A 10,307-nucleotide genomic window follows, 5' to 3' on the forward strand; every position below is an offset into this window, starting at 1 on the left:
ACCCAAGGAATTACATGCAAAGTTAAAACTACTTCAATTAACTGATTCAAGAAGAAATGTAAAATAAAATCAAAAGAGGAGATTTTAAAAAAGTAAAAAGACAATTAAAGACATTAGAATAAACAAATCAAATTCACAATTAAAGAACAGCTTCTTAGACTACAGGTTTCAGTCTTATATAGGGTTGTGGAAGTGAATGTGGGAGAATGAAACATTTGACAACTATACTTGATCTTAGGCAAAAGGCCGAGAAGCAATATATTTGACAACTACAAAAAGTTTCAGATCCTTCAAAAAGAGAGATTCAAAATCAGTCACATAAATGTACAGTACCTCTGACATATCATACCCTAAAACTTCACAGCCACATTCATCCTGAACATACAACATGTGCTTTGTGCATTGTATATTGTGCTTTCTATTGAGCCATATCTGGTGGTAAATGCTGTCAACTTAAATCTGGATTGGCAAGTAAGAGAATCTTAATGTGAAATTTCTAGATTAAGTTAGTGTATGTGCATGCCTATGGGGAATTGCATGACTTCATTAATTGAGGTGGGAAAACATACCCAGTGTGGATGGTAACCTTCTTTAGGCAATAAAACCAGCTTCTCCAAAACTCTGATAGCCAGCTCAGGAAGCCTATTCTATTCTCTTTTCACGGGAAAGCCTAAAGTTAATGGAAGATTAGACTGTTCGAAGCCAGATAGAAACAAAAAAGGATATGAGGTGTCAAAGAAAGTAGCCAATAAATCTTATTGTTACTTAACTCTGGTTCAGGCTATGGTTGGCACCTAAACTCATACATCAGGCAACTTTATAGCCCCTCATAGGTCTTTGCTGAGTGCAGCTCAATGGAACAGCAGCTCTAAAACTTTGGAGGTGTATGATTGAATCTTACAAGTTACAGTTTTACCCTGGCACATATAATCCTGGTATTCTAGATGTTGCCATTTCCTTGTGGCTTTTCTAAAAAATACCTTTATCAGGATTCTGTCAGGGTTGCCTCTTTGATACTGAATACCCAGTATTAGGAATCCCAGAACATCCTATGAAGAGAAAGTAGAGTGAGCAAAGGCAGTTGCTACAAGGCTGTGACCATAAAGTGAGCTTCTATACCAACCCTCACACTACCTCAATACCAAGCTTGTTCCTCCACTGGTATCTAATCAGAAGTGACAGATTCTACCTGCTATGTCTTGAATAACTCAGTAACATTCAGCATACTGCACAAATGACTTTGTTCCATAACTTTCATAAGTCCAGTTCCTTGTCTGTCACTCACCCAGTCCAGGCTGCCTTTCAAATTGCTGTTCAGCACCCTCTTTATGTTTCTTCACCTTCAGAGCTACACCTGCCTTGCATCCCATGCCATGATTGTTGTTGTTGTGGCTGTAACCTATTGGCAGCCAGGAGAGACAGCCATGTTCTAAATAGAACACTTAGAACATTCCGATGCTGCTGTGCAATGCTGTTCTGTAAAGGAACAAACTTAACTTTCTTCCCTGTGTGACTTAGTTGTCCTATCCTTTCACTATCCCTCCTCACACATGGAGTACTTTCCTTTCTTAACTATACCACTGGAGAAGTGCTCTTGGATTTACGTTACACTTCCATGGTTTTCTTTCTATAACCATCATAGAATGATATATAGCAATATGAAATGATAGGTGGGATAGTTGACCTGATACTGGCCCCATAAGTCTAATCTATTTGCATGCTTGGTCTCTATTTGTAGGAATTGTTTGAAAAGGATTAAGTGAGGTGTCCTTTCATTTCAAAAGTCATGCTAGGTCTCTGCTGTATACTTTATCAAATATGAATTCTCAGCTATTGTTCCAGCACTATGTGTACTGCCATGCTTCATGTCATGATGATCATGGACTCACTCTCTAAAACTTTGAGCAAGCTACCAATTAAATGTTTCCTTTTATCAGTTGGAAGACAGTAATTCTGAGAGCAACATATACTGTGGAGGCCCAGTACTAGGGATTTTTTTAAATATTTTTTTATTACGTATTTTCCTCAATTACATTTCCAATGCTATCCCAAAAGTCTCCCATACCCCGCCCCCCACTTCCCTACCCACACATTCCAATTTTTTTTGGCCCTGGCATTCCCCTGTACTGGGGCATATAAAGACTGCATGTCCAATGGGCCTCTCTTTCCAGTGATGGCCGACTAGGTCATCTTTTAATACATATGCAGCTAGAGTCAAGAGCTCCAGGGTACTGGCTAGTTCATAATGTTGTTCCACCTATAGGGTTGCAGATCCCTTTAGCTCCTTGGGTACTTTCTCTAGCTCCTCCATTGGGAGCCCTGTGATCCATCCAATAGCTGACTGTGAGCATCCACTTCTGTGTTTGCTAGGCCCCGGCTAGTCTCACAAGAGACAGCTATATCTGGGTCTTTCAGCAAAATCTTGCTAGTGTATGCAATGGTGTCAGCGTTTGGAAGCTGATTATGGGATGGATCCCTGGATATGGCAGTCTCTAGATGGTCCATTCTTTCATCACAGCTCCAAACTTTGTCTCTGTAACTATGTCCATGGGTGTTTTGTTCCCAATTCTAAGAAGGGGCACAGTGTCCAAACTTTGGTCTTCATTCTTCTTGAGTTTCATGTGTTTAGCAAACTGTATCTTATATCTTCGGTATCCTAAGTTTTGGGCTAATATCCACTTATCAGTGAGTACATTTCTCTACACAAAGAATAAACAGGCAGAGAAAGAAATTAGGGAAACAACACCCTTCTCAATAGTCACAAATAATATAAAATATTTTGGCGTGACTCTAACTAAGAAAGTGAAAGATCTGTATGATAAAAACTTCAAGTCTCTGAAGAAAGAAATTAAAGAAGATCTCAAAAGATGGAAAGATCTCCCATGCTCATGGATTGGCAGGATCAACATTGTAAAAATGGTTATCTTGCCAAAAGCAATCTACAGATTCAATGGAGGAGTGTACTTCGATGTTTTATTAGTTCATACCAGGCCCAGTCTCTCTTTCCCTCTGTTGTGTGCATGTGGACCAGGGCTAGTCTCTCTTTCTCTCAGCTGTGTCCATATAGAACAGATATAAGCTCTCAGTTACTTCTCCAATGCCATGCCTGCCTGCTACCACACTTCCTGTTAGGATGGCTAAGGACCCATTCTCTGAAACTTTAAACAAACCCCAATCCTGTCTTTTTTCAAGTTGCCTTGGTCATGGTATCTCTTTACAGTTATAGAAAAATAAGGAATTCAATAGGGAAGCAAAATAGACCGTAGCATTTCAGTATGCCAGATTCTAACTTTGTGTCTTCAGGTCTTGGATTGGTGGATATATCAAAGTAGACATTGTAGCCCAATTTCACATAGTGAAAAATATATATGTATGTATGTATGTATGTATGTATGCATGCATGTATATATAATAGGATTTGTGTGAGTGGAGGATGGAACATTGTTCCCTCACTATGTGCATGTATGAATATATGTAAAGCTTGTCTGGGTGTGTGTTGCAGCTTGATCCATCCACAAATTGTGGGCATATACATATGTATGTGTATGTGTGACATTCTTGGAGCCTGCTTGTTAGAACTTTTCTCTAAACATACAATGTGTGAATGTGTTTATGTCTGTATGCATATATATATATATATATATATATATATATATTTGTGCATATGAAGTTATTTGACTCTGCATTTTGTTTTATCCACACAGTGTATATCTCTGTGTGAATTTTTTCTTTCCTTCTCTTTCATACTGGCTCTAAAGACTTAAAAGAGTTCATAGTTTTTTTGCTGGTCACAGGGCAAGCTAGTCCCATTAATTTAAGTTTGTTCCCTCAGGGAAAAAAAGTCTGCTTATAATTTCTGTAACTGCTGGTTGCTATTGGCAGCAGCCCCTTTAGGCATCTAGATCCACCCCCATCAGTCATCCTCAGCACTGACCCCTTATCTGTCACCTGCCTAAGTTTACCTTTTGGTGTCAAAGCTGGTTTTTGACAGTTACTGAAGGTCACATGTATAATATGGACAATACTAACTATAATTAATAGGTTTTGAAAAAATAAAGACACAAATTTGCTGAGTAGGGAATGGGATAGAGATGTGTGAGGAATGGGGAAAGGGTATGAATATGATCAAAACACATTGTGTACTAAAAATTTTTAAATAACTAATGTTAAATGAATTGAAGGGTTTTATTAGGTATAATAAATAGATTACAGACTTGATTATACTAGTTGGTTTTATTTCAGGAATGCAAAATTGACTTAATACTTGTCAGTCAATGTAATCAATTATACACTTGCATAAATGAAGAAATATAATCCTTACAGAATATGTATAAAAAGATATAAATACTTTTTTTTTGCTTTTTGAAAGTATATAAAAAACTAGAAATATAGTGAAGCTATTTTACATTGTGAGGGAAGATCTCAATATGATGTCAGGTCTATTGAATCTTTATGTAGAACAAATAATTTAACCTGTCCAGTGTATATAGTATGAACACAAAATATTGTGAACACTCTTAACTAATAACTCATATCATATTCAGTCATCATGTTTCTTATAATTATACCTTGAAGATGAGCAGTTGCTCTGTTTTTAATAATTATAAATAGAAGGAAGTCATAATCCATTTACTTAGTTTACCTCATGAATTTGTAGTCTATTTGTCATTAAAAACATTTTACCATAATGACCCATGTTACCAAGTTATTTAAAATATTTCCTATATATTATTTTGAACAGAGGATAATTATATACATAACACATTTTAATTTATTTGGTATAGAGTTGAATACCTCATATGTTACTGAATATTCAATTTCTCTAAATCTAACTTACCTGTAAGTCAGCCTTCATCTTCCAAACTAGAGGCAATAGTCTGACACTCATTGATATTTTTTAAATAAGAAAAGATTCCATTTATTTTTCAACAACTCAGCAGCTAGCTTATGCAATAAATATTTGATAAACATCTAATAGTTATGGAACAGATGAAAATTTCATGTGTAGTTAAAAGACATCACAAATCTGATGTATTGAATAATGCTATCGGGAAAAGGTAGTCAACTATTAACACTGTGATAAAAATGATTGTGCAAATGCACAGGCAATTTGCATAACACCTTCAAAAGCTAAAATATCTTTTATTCTAGATAACATTCATAAATCTTGAAGCAGTAGATTATTGGTCATACTTATTTATAAAACATGGTTGAATATTTTTCTTTGCATTTGATTCTTTCTCAAACTTAAAACAGCAAGATCATATCACTTAGAAAATAATTATTTGTTTGATGATAATTGGGGCTTATTCCTCTCAACTAACACTTTCAAACAGACAATTAAATTAATATAGTAAGTATTCAGTTGTACATATGTATACATTTAGGCATGGCATGCTAGCATTTTTAAATGAGGTATTATCAAAGGAATGCAAATTGATGCTTTGTTGAAAGCAATATCCAATTATTTTTCTTTTTCCCCGCTCCCTGCCCCCCTTTCCTTCTCCTTCTTGAGCCGGCCTGCTAGCTCTGGCCAATAGTGCTTGTTTGTTTGTTTGTTTGTTTGTTTGTTTGTTTGTTTTGTTTCTCATTACATGGTTGGTTGTGAGCCATCATGTGATTGCTGGGATCCGAACTCATTACCTCCAGAAGAGCAGTCAGTGCTCTTAACAGCTGGACCATCTCACCAGCCCCCAATTATTTTTCAAAATTGCTACTCCTTCAACTAATAATTCTGCTCAATTTTAAGCTAACAGTTCAACTCAGATAAGTTGACACTTATCTTTTCATATTATTTGTAGCAATGTTTTACATAAAATTTTATCCTTTGTAGTATTTCTTTCTCAGTAAAACCAAAAACTTTAAAACAAGCCAAGTACAAAAAATAGTAAAATGACAAAATCACCCTTATGGGATATAATGGAGTTATTCAAGTGCATGTTTAAAGTACTTAAAGAATTGAGAAAATTCTAATCATCACTGAAACAATAAATGAAAACTATGCTATACAGATAAACGTGTTTACAAAATCCTAGAACACATGTGATTTCTTTAAAAAGATTTAAGATAAAGAAAGTAGCTGGTTGTAGTAGCTCTTGCCTATAATCCTAGCACTCATGAGGCTGAAGCATCAACATCATAAGTATGAGGCATATCTGGACTATGAATGGAGTTCCAGGCTAGTCTTATGTACCATGAGAACTCTTATTTCAAAGATAAACAAACACACAGATAGACAAACAAAAACAGAGCTGATATGAGGCCCCCAACACATATAGAACAGAGGACTGCTGGGTCTTCAGTCAGTGAAAGAACGTATATCTAACACTCAGGAGACTTGAGGACCCAGTGAGTGAGGAGATCTGGTGGGGTGGGGACATCCTCTTGGAGACTGGGGTGGGGAGGGAGCAGGGGAAGGTATGGGATATGGAACACTCAAAGGGTGGACCTGTAAGGGGATAAAGACTGGACTGTAAAAAAAAAAGTTTAAAGAATAAAAAGAAACTGTAAAAATTAATTTAGAAAACTTAAATAAAAAGTAAAGGAACATGTGTTAAATAAATATATGGAATTTTTTTTTTTTAGTAATTATTTGACCTTAATGATTTACTTTGATTTTCTACAATATTCTCTCTATTAAGTATTTTTTCTCTTTTACTGGATATTTTATTTATTTACATTTCAAATGTTATTCCCTTTCCCTGTTTCTCCTCTGGAAACCCCCTATTCCATCGCCCTTCCCCCTGTTTCTATGAGGGTGTTCCCCCACCCAGCCACCCACTCCTGCTTCCTCGCTCTGGAATTCCCCTATACTGGGGTATTGAACCTTCTCAGGACCAAGGGCCTATCCTCCCATTGATGCCCAAGAAGGCCATCCTCTGCTGCATATGCAGCTAGCTTCAAGAAAACTCCATCTATAGGTAGAACACAGCACATTTTTAGAGCATTGAAGCATTCCTATATAATGTACCTACCATCTTATTATATGAATTTGGATCAACAAAAGTTTCCTTTGAAACATTTGTCATTTCTTTGTGGTAAAATTATAATCCTGCAATAAAATAACATGCCAGAATTGAGGTCTAATTAAAACTTAGTGACAGTTGACAAGCCAAGCCTCTCCTTATCCTTCCTCCTGCTCTACCCTTAATGTCTACAAGATCAACATTTTAGATTCCACATGAGTATTATCTCTTAGCATTTTGTACCTGGATTACTTTGCTAAATATAATGTTCAGTTATTTTTCCAGCAAATATTCTTAGCCATTTTTGTCTCAAATTAGTCATCTGTAGATGCAAGGGCTTAGTCATGGCACTTTTCCCCTCAGTGATCTATGTGTCTTTACTTATGCAAATAAAATATTTCAATTGTTATGGCTATGTATGGTGCATATTTTGAAGCTAATTAATATAATGACTTATTTTGTGGGTTTTTTGGCTAAAAATAAGTATATATTTAGAGGTTTGTGGTTCCATCTTAATTTCATCATTCATTTCTCATGCTTTGAAGAATCTTTGGGGATTGTTGTAGCTCTGGACTACAAACCACTTGGGTGTTATGGACATTTTAACAGTAGTGATTCTTCCAATCAGTGAACATAAGATTTCTGTTAACTTGCTTTCTGTCACTATGACAAAATACTAAAACAAAACAAAACAAAACAAAATCCTCCAGTAATAGAGAGATTTTTTTCTTGTTTCTGAAAGATCAGTCCCTATTCACTATGCCCCATAATTTGTATGTTCATGATAAGACAGCATATTATGGAAGGGAATATAATGGAATATAGAGACAGTCTGTTGATATTATGGTATCCATGAAGCAGAGAGTGAGCATAAGAGGGAGGATCAATAGCATGATAACAGGTACAGTGTTATGCCCTTATGCCCTGAATATTTATTAGTCCAGTTACAAGAAATGACACAGGGAGGAACCTAAAGATGTTCCATATGTGGATATATTTGGTGTGCCAACTATAGGGATCCAGTTCTATTTTTTATGTTCCCTCTACTTTCTTTCATTAGTGTTATACCATTCCTACTATAGAACGTTTACATCTATGGTTATTTTTTCCTTAGGTTTATTCTTTGTAGCAACTACAAGTAGAATTGCTTTCTCCATTTTTATTTCACGTAATTTACTATTGGCATATAGCAACACAAGTGATTCACAAATATTTATTTTTGCTTCTTCCAAATTAGCTTGATTTGTTTATAAATTCTAATAGTTTTGTCGAAGTATTGAATTTTACATAGAGGACAAACAGACAGATTTTGTCCACAGATTTGAAAACAGTAATTGTTTGAATCCTTTTTCAGTTTAGGTGCCCTTATTGTGTTTACTTGCCTGATTGCTCTGAATGTGACTTGCAAACCTAGCTTGAGCAAGTGCAAGGAAAGTGGATTACTAATCTCAGAATCATTTTTAGAATGATTTCCTCATTCTATATATTACTATTGATGTTGATTTATAGCCTGGGGAGAGGGTCCATAGGGTCGTACTTGATACTACTTTCAGTATGGTTACTTGATACTACTTTCAGTACGGTGAGTTCAGAACTGAGGTTAAAGTTAATTCTTGTTCCCTAGTGGATGAGACTTTATCTGTGCTATGTTGCCTAAGCTCAGAGAATAGATGCTGGAACCAGTGCCTTGGCTAGTAAACGTTGCTGATGCTGTACAGAATGATGACTGGCTACAGAATCAGTTAGTAGAATGTTGGTCAATCCTCTTATTCTCACCCTTTGATATATGGATACCATAATGTCAACAAAGTTGTTCTATATTCTTATATATATTCTATGCTGGATTAGTAGGATCATACAAATATTGTGGCAGAGTGACTAGGTTTTGTTTCTTAATCTTAAATCTTTATCTTGGATTCCTACCAAGTATCTCTCCATGCTGTACTAACATGGAACTAGGCAAGGGGTGATGCAAATTATTCCTCTTTGTCCATTTTTTTTCAAAAGGTCATTCGTTTTCATTGTGCTAAAAGTAGAAGCTGTGATCTCTCAAGTTTTTTTTTTCCATTTTCCCTTGAGGATACATTCATGTATTCTAATGAATATTTTCTGTGGAGATGAACCCTAGAAGATATTATTACACTGAAATTTCCCTGTCACTTTGCATTTACTCTCTTCATTGTCTTTTATGCATTTACAGCTATTAATAAGTATTGCTCAGTTTTCAAATGTTTTACCAGCCTTGCATATCAGAGGGAAATATAATTTGGTTGTGGTACATATGGAATTTATTATATTTACTTGCATTATGGGAATAGGCAATCCAACAATGGTCATATATAAACACTGGGGTGGTAGTTAAACCACTAGCTATTCAATTCGTGAAGCTAGGTGCCTTAGAATTCTCAGTTCGGTGCTAAAATCTGGAAAATCCCTTCTTAACTCTCCCTTAAAACTCGTTGGGTCTAATGGTCTCTTTTTTGAAAGATTATTTATTGTTGTTTTTTTCATAAAGTACTTTTTTATAAATATAATTTTTAAATCATTATAAATTTATATATTATTATTGGCATTACTTCTTTCTCCTTATGTAAATTTTTGTAGCTCTCAAGTAATGCACCTTATTATATAGACTATCAAATGTGTGGAAGCACTGTTATTCACAATACCTTCTGTGTGACACTTTGATCTATATATAAAACCTCAGCCCACCTATAAGTATTTCTCTAAAATTATTGATTTCTAGTTTCTCCAGTTTTTTTTTTTTCTTTTGAAGACTGGTATGTAACAGGAATTCCATTTCCAAATATTTATGGTAATGGCCACCACACATGTAGATCATGTTTAATAATGACAACTATACAAACTCTTTGCAATGATAAAATGAATTCTGTTATATATCAATATTGTTATATATTTTGCAGAAATAAATGTTTTTAATAAGGTAAAGCTTTTGGAATTAAAGACACTCAATATTACAGCTATGTATTAGTTGCCATTCATAGCTGAATACTTCCTGAGAACAATTATCATTTTTGTTGAATGTCAGTCATAATTCAATATTATACTTTTAAATGCATTTTCAAATATATTAATGTATATGCATATAATATATTGATATAGTTACATCTATCTAGGTAAATGTTTTACCTGTCATAGCTACATTTTCAAAGTGAAAATTCTTGTTTATTCTGCCATTTTTCTAGAATATAATGCTGTCTGTTATTAAGTGCAGTCCACATGCCTCTATGGTATGGATGTTTTAACTTTTTAATCTCCACCATCCTCTAGTTATCTAATATTCTCATAACCATCATTTTATGTACAAAATTGTGAGATGTA

This window comes from Mus caroli, chromosome X, assembly GCF_900094665.2.
Source record: "Mus caroli chromosome X, CAROLI_EIJ_v1.1, whole genome shotgun sequence".
Taxonomy (NCBI): Eukaryota; Metazoa; Chordata; class Mammalia; order Rodentia; family Muridae; genus Mus; species Mus caroli.